Below are 19,871 nucleotides of genomic sequence, written 5' to 3'. Positions count from 1 at the left end.
CAAGCCAGAAGGTAGCCCTCTCTGGAACCCGACTGTGTTGGCACCCTGACCCTGGACTTCCAGCCCGCAGAACTGTCAGAAATAAATCCTGTGGTGTATGAGCCACGCATCTATGGTACTTCGTTATGGGAGCCCAAATGAAGACAGCAGGAAAATGCTGTCATCCGAAGTGAGTTTATAAACCAACATTCTGGTAGTTTCCTCAAGTCTGGTTGTGGAATTGAGACGCATATTTCTGCCACTATGGGGTGTAATCAGGGCGATAGCTCGAGAGTCTTTTCCTTCCAGCCAGAAGATGATGACCAGCAGGTCTCCATCCAGGGGAGAGGCCAGGACCTCCCCAAGGACAGCCCCGGTGTGGCCAACTCTATTTTCCCAAATGATGCCCATAGTACAGTCCCATGACTGCCCTCCCCAACAGCGTCCAGCAGGAGTGATGCTACGTGACTTCCAGGCTAGGTCATAAAAGGACACGGCTTCCACCTTGCTCTCTCTCAGACACTCATCCTTGGAATTCGGTCACCATGCTCTGAGGCAGCCTGACCACGTGGAGAGACCAGAGCCAGCTGACATCTCAGCCAACAGTCAGCACCGGCCACCAGATGTGTGAGTGTACTACCTTCCAGAAGATTCCAGCCCCAGCCTTTGAGTCTTCCAGATGAGACTCCAGACATTATGAAGTAGAGACAAGTCATTTCCCGGAAGCTGTGCTCTGTCCAAATTCCTGATCCACAGAATCTGTGAGCATAAATGGTTGTTTAAGGCCACTAAGTTTGAAGGTAATTTTTTGGCAGCCATGACACCTACAATACCCAGAAAGTGGCTAAGGCATTCAAGCTAGAAGGATAGGAGGCAGTAGCTGCAATGCATGCTGGGGCATGAGGGAGGCGGCGCTAAGTGTAGCCACTTGCCACCCACCCCTAGCGCACAGTGGGACACATACCAGCTGGCAACCTGCTGTGAGCCTAGCATTTAGCAACTGATAGATAGTTCTCAATTAGGTGTTCTAGAACTATCCATGGCATGAACAACTTTGTAGAGAAAGGACTCAAATGAAATGCAGAGTAGATTTAAATGCACTAAGTTTGACATTAAATAGGTGTTAAAATATGTGTCATCTCTATTGCCTTTCAGCTCTAGAGAATTCCAATCATGACAATAATTAATATAATGCCTTGACTTACTGCTACACTTCCTCGGGATTGTATTTATTTCATTATTTTAGCATGTTTGAACCACCCGGGGAGGCTGGCTAAGGTGCAGGATGGTGGGGAATGCTTTGCCAGATTAAAAAATGAGAAAAACACAGTCCATGAAATTAGTGACATGGAGTAAAAGTGACCGCCCATGGACTTTAAAAATAAACTGGCTCTAGGCAATCTTAGAGTTGAGGTCGATTTTAAAAAAAAAAAAAAAAAAAAAAAAAAGCAAGAAACCAAAGGCCAAATCATGTCGGTGGGGGCTGCATTTACTAAAATGCCTGACATCACCGGGAGGAAAGAAAGATGTTGGCCTCTCCAGCGCAGGTCACATGGGAGTGGGAGCAGGAGGCAGTAGGAAGTGGCAGGGACCCGCCCAACCGCAGTCATCCACCAGGGGCGCACTCCCTTCCCATCCTGCCCCCAAGGACACACCCCTCTTGCCTCCCCCCCGCCCCCCCCCATAACATGATTCAATGCTGCAGGCCTGGGGTGACAACAGAGGTGCACAGGGGAATGACTCCCTCCCCGAGGAGGGTAAATCTGGTAAGATAGAAGCAGTCAACTCTGGGGGAGGGCGGGGAGGATACTCTTCCTCCGTGGAATCCTCTCATCTAATCCTGAGAGCATTTGAAGGAGATCCTTGTAATATCCGTATTGCAGCCAAGAAAGAAAACGAGCGCAAGTTTTAGGTTGAATTTCCCAAGGCCACAAAAATCAATATATAATCCGAAGACAATAATAATCAATATTAGAAAACAGTAATAATCAGAGGTTAATAACTGGTCTTTCGGGAGGCCTCATAGGGTCTCAGGAAGTACTCCTGCCAAGTTCACTTGCATTGCATGGATAGTACGGCCCGCACTGTGCTGATGAGAAGCATGAGGCCGTTCTCGGCCCCAAGAAGTGTGTGGCACCCACAGTGTAAGGGAGACCGTGAAGGGCCCGGGTACCTGGGGGGTGCGGGTGGCACTAATGGGTACAGGGCAGCGAGTGCGTCCCCAAGGAGACATGAGCCCAAGCAGCAACTCTGTGGATGGTGGGGCCTGGGGATTCGCAGCCAAATGAACTAGATCATGAAATATCATTTGCCTATCTCAAGGCTTCCACAATGTGATCAGGTTCACTTAGGACAAAAAGAGAAGAGGGGCTGAGAAGGGCTCATTTTTCGCACTTTCCAAGCATCAGAAGATGGATGGGGAGGAGGGGTCCCCAGGGTGCCTGGGGAGCCAGGTGTGGCCTGGCATGGCAGAGAGAATAGGACGGCCCCAACTTCCAGCACCAGCAGCCCTATGGTTGGCCTACACCAGCTACCCCCCGAAGCCGAGCTGGGCTCTGTGCCGAGAATTCATAACTTAATTTACTGAGAAAGCTTCCAGGAGGAGGATGCTGTAGGAGGGTGACCATGGGACCCCACAGAGTAGTGCTTCTCAGACTTCCTGTGGTGAGGGACCTGTTGTTGATTTTGTTGTGTTTTTTTTTTTTCTTTTTCCCAATCTGTCACAGGCAAATCTTTGGTCAAATACAAGAAAAATGAATTCCTGAGGGAAAAAAATAAAATAAAATTTTATGAGCCCCAAGTTAGAGTACTTGGATTTGACTGAAGTAAAATTACTCTGTCATATTAAGTTTCTAAATGCTTATTCCATTTCTGTACCTAGCCTGTCACTTAGGCGACACAAATTCTGCCCCAGCTGGCAGTGTCCTCTGAGATGGTAGGGGGTAAGACTTCCCTGAAGAAGAGATCTCCAGGCGATGGGTCTGGCAGGACAGAAACACACGACAGCCTTTAGTTGAGTGTAAAATTCTACAAACATTGAAGCTTATCACGCTTTTACTTATGACACATCCCTGAGGGAAAGAGCTTAGACAGGCATTACATTTTGTTTTCCTTAAATGGTGAGACCAAAGCTCAGCCAATACAGAAGGTTTTCCAGGGTTTGTGAAGGCCAGGTCTTCTTCCCTGTCTCCAGTAACCACTTAGACCAACTTCTTCATTCTGAGGCGGGGACATCCTTGTCTACACAGGGGCACCCCAGGAAAAAAATCTCTGCAGGAGCCCCTCGTTTCTGTGGTTGCTGATGGCTTCTTCAGTGGGTGTCTCTCAGATTCTTCCTAACCCCCTTACCCAGTTTCCTCACCCCCTCTTCCATAAGGAATGGGAATCCCACCCTGCCCCCGAATAAGAGAGCGCAACAGGACACCCAAATCAGAAAACCTCTTCTCGTTGAAAACAGAACCCAGAAGCTCCATCTCGGGTATGTCCTCTATGCCATTGGTGAATTGTACCGCCCTGGAATTGAGGGAGTACCTGGGACTGTTGGCGTCTGGACCCTCCCCACCCTAACCCAGCCGTGCCTATCTTCCATATCACATTAAGAAGGGGCTGCACAAGCCCTTTTCCCCACCGCGCCGTCCACAGGCCCTCGCCAGGGACAGAGATCACTGGCTCCTGGCCCGGCAGCTGCCAGCAACAGAAAAACCTGCTTTGGCCAGTTCCACTTTTGCCAGCAGATGTCACTACAGCCTGACCCCCTCAGGTTACCAAAACCCAGGCATGATTTTTGGTTTTGTAGCTCTAGGAGGACCCTGGACAAATAGGTTCCTGGACGATACACTGGTTTTGCACTTTTTCTTTTCTTCTGGTGTGGCCAAGTTGCTATCTGACTTTCGGAAAGACGCTTTTCATACCTGTTTCACCATCTGTAAAATGGACATTTTTCTCACATTCCTTTCCTCCCCCACAGGGATGCCGTGGGACTCTGGAATGGCCGTGACATTCCGGAGCTCATCGGTTCTTGTCGTCACTTAGAAACCCAGCTATTTCCTTGAACAGAGGATAGAATCGGAGCATGCAAGGACAACAGATCTACCTTGTGTTTGCCTTAAAGGTATCCTGGAACCAACTCCACCTACTCCCGTTTCCATAGTAACAGAAGGGTCAAAAAAAAAAAAAAATCCTCTAACAAAATAAGACACCTAAGAGGCATAAACAAAATATGTGATGGTGTGGGAGGTTGTAAAGTTTTTATTGCCACCTGTTTGGGAAGACCTGCATAATTCAATCGTGCTCCTGGCATTTGCGAGAGAAGCAATCACCCCAAAGTTGTGGCAATAAAGCCTTTATAGCCCCCCCCATGCTGGCACACCCGCTTTCTAGGTACAAAGCCCCAGTTTGATAAACTTCCGTTTCTCACATTTGCATAATGGAAACGGACGAGATTTTAAACCCAGGCTGTTGGGAGGCATTACTCGCAGCTCTGCTGGAAGTGAATCATGAGCTTGTCTGGGTGGAGGTGGCCGGGAGGGGCAGCAGAATCCCAAGGACGGGACCGCAGGGCTGGGCAGGAGCGCTGGCGGAGACCCTCCCTGCTCCCTCTGACCAGGGGTCGGGCGGGGGTTCTGGTGGAAGGTCCCATCTCCCTGTGTCAGAGAATCCAGAGAATCGTGCAATCAAAGTGCCTCGGTGGTGAGCTGAGCCCACTGGCTGAGAGCCCGTCTAGTGCCAGTTTGGGGCAGAAAGGATGGTTGCCACCCAGGCATGCATCTGATGTTCTTCCCATCAGCCCCCCACCCTGCTCTCTCAGGAGCCCTCACATTTCTCCGGCACCCCCCTCTCTCAGCTCATCCATCACCCACCACTCCCACAATTTTGCGGAGTGTCCCCGTTGGGGGCGGGGGAGGGGACGAGAAGCAGCGGCTGCTCTTGGTGCCTCCCCCTCTCGGGAGATTACCGCAGCCCTGCCGGCGCTCAGTGGTAAAAGTTTGAACGTGTCTGCAGAGCTTAATCAAATGCTAATTCCGTGTGGTGAAAGAATTTGCTGGAATCTGCAAGGGAGCTCCTGGCAGCAAGAAAATGCGTTGATTCACTCCCAAATCTGCTTTGCCCAAGCCGGGTGTGATTTAGACGGTAAAGCTGCATTAAATCACAAAGTGCTGTGTGGATCACACAGCCATCCTTTGTGTCGTTAATGAAGGGAAAAACAGGGCTTTATTCTGAAGCTTTGTGTATAATCAGATGCCATGTTGTAAAGCTCTGGAAAACACACCAGAAATCATAATTGGGAGGAAATAAAAGGGTTAGTCCAAAACAGCATATGATTTAAATAAGAAGGAAAAAGAAACTGCCCCCAAGATTTGTGCGTTTCAAGAATCAACTTTTAATTCATTCGCAGGGAGATTACAGAAGGGGAGGAGCAGCCTTTAAAATAGTATGAAAAGCTAGTTTAGATGTAAATGAGAGATAATGGGCTTTCACCAGGAAATAAGCAAGGGGGCCAAGTCTGTGCCCAGGGCGGGGGAGGGAGGGACACAGCTTGGCATGCCTGGCTCCAAAGGCCTCTGGACCCTGATACGGCAGAGAACACAGGGTTAGCGGCCTGGTGGGAGAGGGGAGGTTTTGTGGTGCAGGGTCTGGTTACCAGCATTCGGAGGGGGAAAAAGTGCTGGCTGCCCCCTGTGGTCCCCCAAGGATCCTGGGGTTTGGCCGGGCAATGCGGGGTTGAGAACTTGCTCTCTGCTTTAACACAGAAAATCTCCTCGGTGTGAGCGTCTTGAGGTCGCCAAGGAAGGGGGTTGGGGCTTTTATGCTTGTCTTACAGCTGGAGTTAAGGAGCGCTGTGTCGAGCCCTCCCCAGCCCTAATTCACTAATGATTTGCTTATTAGTTCGGATCAGGGAGCCAGCTTCTGGAGAGATGTGAATTGGCATTGATTTAATCCTCTTCCCAGCACGCGCTCCCAGCCCAGGGTGAGGCTGGGAGGGGAAGGGGGGCTGCCAGCCCGTTCAAGAGCAAGTTGCCACTTCTCCTGCCTGGCTTTGTCTGCTCTCCTTACCATCTGCTCTCAGGCAGGGAGGAGTGGGGGCGATGGAGCCCGGGGGTCTCCTCTCCCTGCGTGGATGCTGAGCTCTGAGGCCTCCTGGGGAAACACGGGGTGTGGGCGGGAAGCTGTGGAAGGCATCTCTCATTGGATGCGCTGGGGCCTCTGGCAAGTTTGGGGAAGTGTGATCGCACCCAACATGTATTACGTCACTTCAACCACCAGGCAGGTGGATGTCATGATCCACGTTTGCCAAGGGAGGAAGCTGAGCCTCCGGAGAGGGCCAGATAGCTTGCCTGTGGTCACACAGGTAGACCCCTGCCATGCCAGCCTGGAACTCCAGAGCCTTTGGCTTTCTCCACCACTGCGGTGGGTGGCTTCATCGGGGCTATTTCAGCTGGTGCTCGATTTCCTTGCCTTTGCTAATCCCTTCGTAAACTGCCCCAGGAGCATTCTTCCATGTCCTTCTTCTAACCAGTGGTTTAAAGATAGGCGAGGATGCGGTGCTCTAGAGCGAATTGCCCATGGTTCATCTGGTAAGGGGTCACCCTTTCCTGAACATGGCAAAAAGCACAAGCCAACGTTTTCTCAGCTGAATTGTAGCCCCATGTCCACATGGTTGCTCAGGTGGTTCCCATGACCTACCTACCATCCTTCCCTCCTTCACCTAAGACTTTGCAACACCCCACAAGGCTTGATTGAATCTATGGGCAAGCTGATGGTCATCCTGGTCCCACTCTGACTTCTCCTATGAAGAATGTTCTTTCCTGCACGATCACAGGGCACTGTGTGTGCTCACTCCTCTTGTCTCCCCTGTCAAACTAAGCTTTTGAGACATGGGACGGAGAGTTCCACTTCTCTACATTTCAAATGCTGGTGTCAGAAACATAGTAAGCACTCAGAAAACATTCGCCAGTTGACTGATTAATAGAATGTGGGACTTCACTTGCCATCTCTTGGAAAATCTTTGGTGGATGTCGTCAATCTGCGTAAGCCCCACTACTCGTCAAAAGAGATTCATTTCAGATTTCACCTGCCAAAGACTCGATTTGAGAATGCTCTTAAGGATCCAAATAAAGTAAGAGCTTCCAAGAAATCCCTGGAGTTGGCTGTTTCTAAAGTCAGTTCCAAAAGAGTCCAACCAGTGTTGTGTGCCCAGACACCGTGCAGACCTCGAAGGTACCCAAATGAGTAAGATATAGGGTCTGCCTTTCCATCTGGAGGATTATAACCTGAACAAGACAGACGTTGGGTGGATGTCCCCCCACTCGATGGTAAACTCTGTAAGAACCGGAAGCCTGCTCTAGCTTTGTGCATCAGTGTATCTCCAACATGTAGCCCAGTGGAAGGCACGCTCAATAAATCTATGTTGAATAAATGAACATGATGACAGGTTGGCCTTGTTACCTTGTTTAATCTTAAACCCCAACACAGTGAAATTAGCACAATGATTTTTCATTCTAATGATGAGAAAACAGGCTTGGTGACTTCATATAAGTTTCTGGAGCCCCTGTGTGTCAGGGGGAGAGGGGGATCAGATCTGCGTCTGTCTGACTCCAAACTCACCTAGCACACCCTTCCCTGGGAACTCCTAGGTTGCCTTTCAGAGTTAGCAGAAGATGGGGCACAAAATATTATTATTATTAATAATTATAATTAATTAATTACTATTAATTCTGATTAATAGTGGGTTGCCATTGTGTCCTCAATAACCATTACATCCCGGCTTAGGAGTACTAGGTCTGAATGAGCCCAACTAGCTCTTGGTTTTTGAATATTACTTCCCATCAAAAGGAACCAGCCTCCTTGAAGAAGCAGATTAAAAGAGGCTAAAGAGGCATGACGACTAAATACAATATCAATCCTTGATTGGATTCTGGATCAGGAAAGGAATATGCTACAAAGTACAGTTGAGGCTCTATTGACAAAATTTGAATATGGAGATATATTAGGCAATATTTTTGTATCACTACAAATTCCTTCGATGTGAGACTGGTCTTGTGCTCATGAAGGGGAATGTCCTTGTTTTGAGGAAAAACAGTTGAAATACTTAGAGGTGAACTGTCCGGTTGCCCACAAATTACTTTTGAGTGGTTGGAGGGAAAGACAGACAGACAGACAGACAGAAAAGCAAATGTGACAAAAATAATAGGGAATTGAGATGTAGGGTGTATGCATGCTCATTGTATGATTTTTCTATTTTTCTAAAGATTTGAAAAATTTCAAGATAACAATTGGAAGGGGAGAGAAATGGCCCTGAACATTTTTTCCACGCCCACCAGGAAGGTCGGGGATGGAGGTCCAGGGCCATAAACGCAGACGCCTTGCTCACTGCAAGTAGACAGCAGTCATGGGAATGAATGCATTAGCCGAAGTCCACACACAAGAAGCTTCTATAAAAACCGATCGTTTTTACAGGCGTTTGCAAACGTGAAGCCAAATTAACTACTACATACCATTAAATACAGAGCTGTACATGTGAAAACCCTTGAGTGGTAACCCAGGAAGCAGGTTGAAGGTACCCCATCTCCACTTCAGAGAGTAAAATCTGGGCCACTTATTACCTCGGGTAACACCTAAATGTCAAAAGGCAAAGATGGGGCCAGAGAGCAAAGCTCGCCTGTGAATACAAATGGGAACAGGCTTTAAAAATAAAGCCGGGGTTCAGGTTCCAATACTCCAAATGCCAATCAAAAGACTCATTTATTTTTTAAATATGTGGGTGAGAGTTGAGAATTATGTCTGAAAGGCTGCTATCCAGGAATAAGCACAGAAATCATCCTGTAGATTTCTGAAGTTCTGTTTGTCTGCCTCAGCTTTTGGATCAGCCTTTTTCCTTTTTTCTTTTTTTCTTTTTTTTTTTTTTTTAGAATAAAAGTATGGGGGGGTGGGTCCTCTATTTGAAGTGTTTTAAACAAGCATATATTTGTGAAATTTTTCCAAAATAAACATTTGGGTGAAAGAAAAAGAAGTGCTCAGCCCTGGCCCTGAAAATTGCCTCCCCCCAGGTAGGTCTGGGACATGGAGATGGAGAGAATCTTGTAATTACAAAAAGTGGGCACAACACAGGGCCTGTGATTAGCAACACTGCATTGTATACTTAAAAATGCACAGAGAGAGTAGATCTTCCGTTAAGCACTCTTTTCACAGAAGGGAAAGAAAAGCAAGGCGGTGAAAGGACCCTTTCAGAGGCAGTGGGTTCATTTCTGGCACCTTCGGTGATGAAGGTTTCACAGGTGTGTACCTATCTCCCAAACATGTCCATTTGTATACATTAAATATATACAGTTTTGGGTACATCTTGCATACCTCAACAAAGCAGTTTAAAAAAGGGGGGGGGTGCTGGGTGGCTCAGTGGGTTAAAGCCTCTGCCTCTGGCTCAGGTCATGATCTCAGGGTCCTGGGATTGAGTCCCGCATCAGGCTCTCTGCTCAGTGGGGAGCCTGCTTCCTCCTCTCTCTCTGCCTGCCTCTCTGCCTACTTGTGACCTCTGTCTGTCAAATAAATAAATAAAATCTTTAAAAAAAATAAAAATAAAAAATAAATTTTAAAAAAAGGAAGGAAGGAAGGAAAGAAGGAGAAAGAAAGAAAGAAAAGGAACTGGGGATAGATTTTAGGTCTACAATTTTGTCCTCAGTGGGAAACTACTTGACGACAAGGATGAACTTTGATGTCAACACTTCGAGGCAGGCGCTGAACCCAAGAGGCCTTTCCGAAGACAGCCTCCCTGTTAACGAAAGTTGAGATGCATTGGTTTGGAGGCTTCGGATTTCTGTTGGTGAAGTTCTGGTGACACCTTTAGTAGCTGATGGCAGAATTGCCTCCTAAAGCCTTGCAGTTGAGAAGCAGTCTCTGACTGAGGCAGTTCACAAATCCCATGACCTTGTTCTCAAGTGGGAAGGTCTAGCTTGCTGTGAAGGAAAACCCTCACTGCCGCCAGAAACACTGCTGTCACCCCAAGCAACCACCAGGAAAGCCAGGTAGGGGTGAAAGCTCCGCTCAGGGCGCAGGGGAACAAACTCTCTTTCTTGGCCTGGCACCATTTTGTTTCTCCTGAGGAAACCCAGAACAAAGGCAAAACCAGAACTGAAGATAACTAGGGAGAGTCCCTGCCAACAGAAGTTACTCTTGTTTAGAAAAAATAGGGACGGTCCAGTTCATTGCTACAGGACATGGTTATTGCTCTTTGGGTTTTGGTTTGTTTGGGGAGACAGACTCTTGCAGGGAATAGAGTCAAAAAGTCATTCAAACATCTGCTTTGCCTTCCAAAAGTTGGTGCAGAGAAGACTCTGGGCTGAAAGGTAAAGGGAGAGAATCTTGTATGATGCTGAGGCTGTGGAATTCACTTAGGTGGCCTTTTTGGTAGGTGACATCCTGTTTTTTTGTAAATGTGCCATGCCCATTCAAATAGAATGTGTAATCTGTTTGCTGAGTCTCAAATTCTATTTGAATCCATTAGGTAAAACTTCATTAATTGTGTGGCTCCAATCTTCAATAACCTTTTTTGGTCTTCTTCAGCCATTAGTTTTCAGAGACAGAAATCTTAAAATCTCTACTTACGTTTCCTGGCTTAACTCTTTTGTTTTCTAGTTCTGCCCACTGTTGCTTTAAAGACCTGACGTTATGTTGCTAATTACAGGGAATGTATCCTTCAAACCTAGAATAATGCCTAGAATTTTGTAGGCATTTCATACATTTTGCTATGTGAATAAATAAATATGTGTTCATCATTGTTAAATACTCTGGAACTAGTATTCCTTTTCCCGGTATATATTACCCCCTTTCTAACTTCAATGTCTGTTGCCTTGACTTCTATTTTGTTAGAAAGTAAAATTACTACCCCAGCTTTAGTGGATTTCTCTTTCCTGGCATATCTGTCTTTCCACTCGTTTGCTTGCTGCTATTCTGTATTCTTTAAGAATACAAAATAGCTGAGAGCAAACACTAGCAGGCTGGGTCCTGATCTGTGAGATTGGCACACTTATATTTATTGTAATTACCTTTATGAATTCACTGTACTGCCTTATTTCCCATTTTCTAGTAGCCATAATTTCTTTTTGTGTTTGTTTTCTTTTCTGTCCTGACTTTCATGGAAAATTTCACATTTCTCTGCTAGCTTACAAGCTACATTTTAAGTTTATTCCTCTGGTGATACTTCTAGCTTATTTATCCTCACTTCTTTAATCAATTTGTTCAGCTTACCAACACCCATACTGTGGGAAATTGTATTTTCCAAAGAAGGTTCCAACAACGTCTCTCCATTCCACATACAATTCTGCATCCCACATTAGTGTTCTACCATGGGACTGTAACATTCCTCTCATCATGAAAGAGTCCTATCCACTCCCCTGGAATCTGGGTGGACTTGTGATTCAAATGTGACGTGAATGTGTTGGAAATGACACTGTGACTTCCAAGGCTAGGTCAAAAATGTGATGCCACATCTACCTCGTTTGTTAGATCACTTGTGCTAGGGCCCTGAACCACCATTTAAGTAGTCTGACTACCCCCAAGTCTGTCATGCTATAAGCCCAAATAGTCCACATGGGTGGAGAGGCCCTGAGACCATGAGAAGAGAGAAAGATGCCTGACCCAGCCCCCAGTGGCTTTGGCTCTCTGCCACTCCAGCTCCAGCCACAGGCTAACTGTAACCACATGAGCGTCTCCAAGCCAGAACCACTCAGCCAAGCCCTTCCAGAACTCCTGACCCACAGAAATAACAAGAGATAATGAAACGATTGCAGTTATTTTAAGTCACTAAGCTTTGGAGTGATTTTTATGTAAGCGCACAACTGGAATAGATACATTTCCCCTGAAACAACAGAAGTCCTGTGGCATTCTCCTTTTAGTTTCCCTACCCCGCACCCCATCTAGTGACACTATGTTGGCATCACTAGATTTTTGCTCAGAATTGATATGAATGTGCTTGGTAGAAGGGGGTGTCTTACCTTTTAACAGAGCCACATACTTCTTGAGTTATAGAATCATTTTCACTTTCCATATATCCCAAAACCAGAATATTTAGTCCATTTGTTTTGGTGAGTGATTTGGTGTATCTGTGTATGCTATCTTATTCTGTGCTATTTACTATGCTGCTTCTTTTGTCCTCCATTTCCTCTATTAGATTAACTGGGTTCGCTTTATTTTCCTTTTTCCCCTCTAGTGGTTTGGAAATTATTTATTCTATTTCTATGCCATTCATGATACTCTGAAAGTTTTAAAATACATACTTGACATAAAGTGTTCAGTTAATCAATAGCTCTGCTCTCCTGCTGAACAGGAGAGTACTTAGGGTACTTTTATTCTAAATCATCGTCCTGAATCTTTTATGGTATCATTGTCCTATTTTGCTTGGTGCTTCAAATGAGAGAGCATTGCTATTTTTTCACAAATCAACACCCCCCATCTTGTTTATTTAACATCACTTGCATCGCACACGTACTTCCTAGGACCATTTTCCTTTTTTCTGGAGTATATCCTTCAGGAGCCTTTTCAAAGACAATCTCTAGGTGGTAGACAGCTTTTGTTTGTCTGAAAATGTCTGTTTCACCTTTATCCTTGTCTGAAAATGTCTGTTTCACCTTTATCCTTAATCAATAATTTCACAGTGTATAGAATTCTAACTAAATTGTGTTCACTCAGCATTTTGAAGCTGTCATTCCATTGTCTTCTAGATTTTATTATTGCTAGTGAGAAATCTGCTGCCAGTCTTAATGTTCTTCCTTAGACTCTCTATCTCTCCTCTCTGCTTTTAAAATGCCCTTTTTCTTTAGAATGTTACCATGATGTGGCTGGGTTTTCTTTACGTAGCTTGCTGAGGACTTAACTGTGCATTCTGAATCCGTCTTTCATCAATTCTGGAAAATTCTTATTATGTCATTGACTATCTCTTCTCCCACATTCTCTCTGTTCTTTCCTTCTGGAACTCTTATTGGTTGTGTATGGGACTTTTTTAATTCTATTCTTCAAATCTTTTTACCTCCCTTTCTTATTTTTATCTCTTTGTGCAGCATCCTGGGTAATTCATTGATATCATTCTCAGGTTCAATAATTCCTATTTAATCACACACTGAGATTTTTATTTCAATAACTATATTTTTATTTCTAGTTCTACCTAATTGTTTTTCAAATATGCATGTTCTTTTTCATAGTGTCTGGGTTCTCTACCACCCTCCCGGGTTTGTCTTTTTCTACATTTTTATTAATTGTAAATTTGCTAATTTTATGGTCTCTGTATTAGGGTTTTCTAGAGAAACCAAACCAATAAGATATAGAGAAATATGTATAAAAAGAGATTTCTTATAGGAATTAGTTTGCATAATCATGGAACCAAGAAATCCCATGACCTGTCATCTGCAAGCAGGAGGATGAGGAAATCTGGTGATGTAATTCAGTCTGAATCCAAAGGCCTGAGACCCAAGAGGTCTAAGGAGGAAAAAGGATTACTGTCCCAGCTCAAACAGAGAGCCAATTTTCTCCCTTCCTCCACATTTTTGTTCTTTTCAGGCCCTCAGCAAATTGGGTGATGCCCACCCACATTGGTAAGAGCAATCTTTTGCATTCAGTCTGTGGATTCAAGTGCTAATCTCTTCCAGAAACACTCTCACAGACATACCCAGAAATAATAGTTTGCCAGCTATCTGGGTATCCCTTAGCCCAGTCAGAATGACATATAAAACTATCAGAGTCTCTATAGGTTTTTATATTATCAGATATTCTTGGGTGTCCAGTCCTGTTCTGTCTTGTTTATGGAGGATTATTTCTTCAACTGCTTTGTATTTTTGAGTTGTGAGCTCATCTTAAGCACAGCCTTATGTGTGGGAATTCTGTAAGACTTGATTGATGTGGTGTCCTGTCATATTTTGGGTTTTGTTTCTACTAAGTTCTCCAAGGGTTTCATTATCATTTTTATAACAATCTCTTCACTTGGGGGTTTCTGGACCACAGAAGTAATATATATTCATTTCCCAACCTTCATGAGATACGGTTGAAATTTCTTAGGAGATACTTTTTTCCACTCAGAGCCTAGACCGAGAAAGACAATGCCTCCCAGACAGCAGGCAGAATTTTTCCTAACTTACCTTCACACTGAGGGTTCCAGCTTTATGGGTATATCTCAGGTCCAACTCTTGCCTCGCAGGACCCAAAGCACTAGCTCCCACTCATGACAAATGGGCATTAAATTGTCTAAGACCCTTGAGTACCGAGATAGTGTCTCTCTCCACCCCAAGACATTCACACCATCATTCACAAGCTTCCTGTCCCAGTTTTCAGTATACTTTTCATTCACAGCCCCTGTCAATTCCCCACATACACATCTACTCATTCAAATAAATATTTGTTTCTTTCTAGATAACTGTGGAAAATGGGTTTTTGGGTTATCTCGATCCTAGTATTGCCAGAACTGGAAGCTGAAACTTATTTATATAAGTAAATATGAAATCCACCATTTGCTGAGATCCCTGGCTGTGATATTGATATTCTTTCCTTAAGTATCACTGACAGATAAATATAGCAGTTTATATTTTTGTACATTTTTTTAGGTTACAATCATAAAGACTAGCCACTGCCCTAAGTTTCACTCTTTAGCAGGTGAACTCTTGGCACGATATTTGGCCTGCTGTCTGGAATTGCTCCTTCTGTTGATCTTTACTGAAAAATATTCTTGCTTTTGTGCTTTAGGAATACTGTTAAGTCATTAACCAGAGAGGCAGTGGAGAGTATGAGGGAAAAAAAATAGACACAGGTTCTGGAATCAGCAAGACATGGCTGTTATTTCCAGCTGGGTGTCCTTGGGAAAACTAGCTCTATCTTCAGCTCAGTTTCCACCATCTATAAAATGGGGATGCTAGTACCTACTTTGCAGGGATGAGGTTAAAATTAGAGTTAATGTTTATAAAGCATCCAGCACCAAATAGGTTTTTGAATTATTATTTAATCCACCTTTGACATGCTTTCTTTTATCTACATAAGTATGCCTCCTGGCCTCATCCCCAGTAGCTCAGAAAGTGTTCCTTCCTCTCCCTGGGTCACCAATTATTTCCTTTTCTTCATGTTCACAAAATTCCCCTTTTATATGCTTCTGGTTGTTTAGAGAGCAGTCACTTTAACTTCAATTGCCTTAACTAAACCTCCATACCCTATAAATGGACCTTGTCTCAACCATAAAATTAATCATAGCTTGATCTGCATGTTCTTAGCTGGGATGATGTAAGTAGGCAATGTGAGGTCATTTCTAAGTTTCTCGTTGGAATCTATCTGATCCAGGGGATGTCAGGGCTGAAAAGAGCCATAGGAATCCCCAAGATGAGGAGCCTCAGGGCTGGCAAGGACAGCTGACCTGCCCCAAGTTCACCCAACCAGAGAGTGACAGGACTGAGATCAAAAGCCAGGCTTTCTGATGCCAGGAACAAGGTTTTAACTAGAGTTATTTTCACTGACCAAACTACAGAGTTGCAACTAACCTCCGAAATGATCAGTTGGTAATCTGGAAGCAAGCCAAATTGTCACTGTTAATAATTTCTCTTCCACTTTGTTTCTGTGGGCTATAAACCTATCAGTCGTAGCTTTCCAGGGAGCCTTATGACTCAGCGCATACAGTAGATGCTGAATAACTGTGTTCAATGAAATAATGAAGGACTGTCTTGCCATTATCTGAGATGATGTGCTGTGAATTCTAAGCATGAATTGAACTCTTTTACATTCTGGATTCATGTTAGAAGTGGCTCTTCTTGTTCTCCTGGCATGACTATTTTTATGTGTTTTTAATATTTTCCCTGCACGGGAACTGAAAACATGCCTTTCTTTCATTCCTGGGTGGTTAATTCCTTGTAGACATAGGAAGTTGAAAATCTTTCCATAAACTCTATGCTCCGTGCTCTGTGCAGTGACCACCTGGCTGAGTGATGGGTGCCATTTGGCCAAAAGGAGCCACGCTGGGGCAGGAGATGGAAGGGGAGGATCATTGGAGGTCCATTTCTTCCATGAGAAAATTCAAATGTTGTGTATTACCAACAATGGGTTGGATGCTTGGTGGTAGATAGAGGTAATCATCCCCCAGAGCTCCGTCAAATGTTGGAAGTAACTTGAGAAGAATCAGAGGCAGAGAGAGTGAAAACATGTGCCTCCAGACTATGGAAATGACATCACTGTTACTGAACATGGCAGCAGGAAGTAGGGAAGCCCAGCAGTCCTCGTGATCTAGGGGTAGACACCAATACTAATGCATCTTTTAGGTCTCATGGCCCATTTGGTCTGGTCATTGGTTTGGGGTTGTGTCCTGAAATTGGATGGAGCTTCCTGAAAAGTGAAAAAAATGTGTCCTTCAAAACAGGGAGTGGAAGTGTGGGATCTCATAGGACTAAGCTGGGCCTGGCAGCTCATAGTCAAACCACATCCCATAGCAATTGCTGGGCCATGGAGGTCCCTGGTACAAAATAAATTATTTAGTCTTTGAGCTTTGACAGTGTCTTCTTGAGTCTTTTGGACCATAAGACTCAATTGATTCAAAACAGTTCTAACTTGGGTGTTACTACAGGGATAGCTAGTTGTTCCACTAAATTTTGTGTCTCTACTCCCTTTGCATGGCATAGAGTTGTCATTGATACCCAGTCGTACAACCCAGTTGTACAACCCAAGACCACATTTCTTTTTTTTAAGATTTTATTTATTTATTTAGTAGGCAGAGGCAGGTGGGGGGGGGCTGGCTCCCTGCTGAGCAGAGAGCCCAATGTGGGGCTCAATCCCAGGACCCCCGGGATCATGACCTGAGCCGAAGGCAGAGGCTTTAACCCACTGAGCCACCCAGGAACCCCCCAAGACTACATTTCTGAACTATGTTTGTATTCTGGACTGGCCATGTGACTAATTCTCTCATCTACTGAATGAGAAAGGAAATTGTTTATCACTCTGGACTAAAGCATTTAAGAAAGGATGCACACCTGTGTTCTTTCTTTCCTCTTCCTTAAGCTAGAAACTGAGGACCCCGGAGTTCTAGAGCAGTTGTTCCCAGGGTATCCCCTGGACCAGCAGCATCTGTATCATTTGGGAACTCATGAGAAGGCACACTCTTAGTCCCCATGCCAGACTTACCAAATCAGACACTCTGGGTGTGGGGCCCAGCAATCTGGGGCCCTCCAGGAGATTCTGATGCCCACTAGAATTTAAGAAGCACTGTCTCCATGAGATGGCAGAGCCACAAGATAGAAGAACCCTGAGTTCCAGAATCATCACGTAAAGGAGAACCACCCACCAACCACAAACATCTGCATCAGACTCTTCTGCAAAATAGAAATAAACTTGGGTTATGATAGCCACTGAGATGTGAAAGTTTTATTTGTCACAGCAGCTAGTGTTACACTAATATGGATGGGAGGAACAGCTCCATCCTAAAGCCAATCACAGTGAGGGTGGGGCAGAGGAGAAGGACTAAATATCACTGGATTCCTGACACAGAAGAGGGAGCACAAAGGTGCGCTAATAGGACTACAGGAAGAGGTGGCAGCAGTTGGAGTAGAAGATGAAGATCTATAGGCTTCAGGTAATGGTGGATCATGCTGCTCAAACCAGCAGCCCCCAGGAATCACCAGGAAGAGGGGCACCTGGGTGGCTCAGTCAGTTAAGCATCCAACTCTCTGTTTCAGCTCAGGTCATGATCTCAGAGTTGTGAGATGGAGCTCCCAATCAGGCTCCACTCTCAGCGTGGAGTCTGCTTGAGATTCTCTCTCTCTCTCTCTCCCTCTCAAATAAATAAATTTTTAAAAGGCGGTGGCTAGTGGGGGGAGATCACCAAAAAGGGCAAGAGACAGGGGTAATGCAGAATAACCATGTCTCCCAGATATGCTCTGCTAGTCTCACCTGGATGGTTTTCTCAGGAAACAAAGAAGGTGTAAGTACTGTCTGCCAATTGTTGGCTGAATAACTGTATGACCATGGTTACTAGCAGACCAGGACAAGGCCCAGGAATTTTCCAGTACCCGTAAATCTAGTAACAACTGGTCTAAAACCATTACTATCATGCTATTGACCTTGCTAGGTTAGCTTTAAGAATATCTGCAAGGATGTAGGGGCTGATAGGCAGAATTCTAAAAAGACCCCCAGTATACCTCCCCCCACCCAGTGACTCTCACACTTGTATGATCTCCTTTTCTTTGAGTGTGGGAAGAACCTGTAAATATGATGAAATACCACTCCAATAATTATGTTACAGTAAAGGACAAAAATTGAGATCATTCTGGGTGGGCCTGACTTAATCAGGTGGTCCCTTTAGGCACTGAGAGTTTTCTCCTGCTGGTTGCAGAAGACGAAGCCAGAGTGACATGCTCCCAATGGCCTAGAAGAAAGCAAACATCCCAAGAATTGTCTGTGGGGGTCACATGGCAAGGCACTGATGGCATCTGTAGAAAATCCTTGAGCTCCCTCCAGCCCCTCCCTCGCCCTCCCCCGTCTCACCCCATCACCCCATTGTCTGCTAGGACTGCTCCTTCCTGCCTGTGCCCAGCCACAACTCAGGCCCTCATCACCTCTCTCTCGGAAACAATAACTGACCTTGTGACTTAATTGTGCCTCCTCCAAATTCATATGTTGAAACCCTAAACCCTGGTGGGAACATATCTGGAGTTGGGGTCTATAAGGAGGTTAATTAAGGTTCAGTGAAGTTGTGGGGTGGGGCCCTAATCCCACAGGACTAGTGTCCTCAGAAGAAGAGATACCAGACTGCTAGTGTTCTCGCTCTCTCCCTCTCTCTCTCCCCTGCCTCCGTCTCCCTCTCTTTCTCTTGCACAGAGGAAAGGCCATGTGAGGACACAGTGAGCAGGCAGCCATCTATAAACCTGAAAAGAGAACTCAGGAGAAAACAACCCTGCCAGCACCTTGATCTGGGACTCCCAGCTTCCAGAACTGTGAGAAAATAAATGTCTGCTGTTCAAGCCACCCAGTCTGTGATGTTTTGTTAAGGCAGCCTGAGAGCATTAAGGCACTTGCCTACTGAGCAACCCCCCACCACCACCACCTTCCCATCTCAGTCCCTCCCGTTGTGATTCCAGTGATCATTCTGAAAGACAAATCTGATCTTGTCACTTCCCAGCCCAGTTTTGAAAGCTCCCCGGTGCCTCCAGGGTCTCACAAGGAGTCTTGACATTGGCTCCCATGCCCTGCACACTCTATGTACATGTCCAGCTTCATTCCCTGACACTCCTTGGCTTGCTTTCGGTGTTCTAGCCACCCCAGACTAGTTTTAGCTCCTCAATTTTGCCATGTCCCAAAGTATCTTTCTCCCCCTTGTTCCCCTGACAAATCCTTGCTCCTCCTCCAAGGGTCCTTGCCTCTCCCCTGACTCTTCCAGGCAGGATCTTATACGCCATGAACCACCCCGGGCTTCTAATATCCCCTGGTATTGGGCTTGTCCCCGACACCCCCCATCTGTCTGCCTGTCTCCCACCCCCATCTGTCTGCCTGCCTCCCCAGCCTCAAGACCAGCATTTGGCTCACATACTGCTCACATATTTCCTCAGCCAGTGGGGAAGAAAGAATAAAGAACTGTCCTTTTATAGGTGGCTGAGTGTTACAATGGAAAGGAACTTTAAAGATGCTATGGTTTATGAGAGACTATGGACTCTGAAAAACGATCTGGGAATTTTGAAGGGGTGGGGGGTGGGAGGTTGGGGGCACCAGGTGGTGGGTATTGTGGAGGGCACAGATTGCATGGAGCACTGGGTGTGGTGCAAAAATAATGAATACTGTTATGCTGAAAAAATAAAAAAATTAAAAAAAAAAAAGATGCTATGGTTTGAGTTCCATATTTTGCAGAAAGTATGGTGTAGTGGCGGTCCATGCTGCACCTTCATGCTTGAAGA

The sequence above is a fragment of the Lutra lutra genome, chromosome X (assembly GCF_902655055.1).
Source record: "Lutra lutra chromosome X, mLutLut1.2, whole genome shotgun sequence".
Lineage (NCBI taxonomy): Eukaryota > Metazoa > Chordata > Mammalia > Carnivora > Mustelidae > Lutra > Lutra lutra.
The sequence above is the reverse complement of the archived record's forward strand: the minus strand, read 5'-3'. Positions refer to the sequence as shown.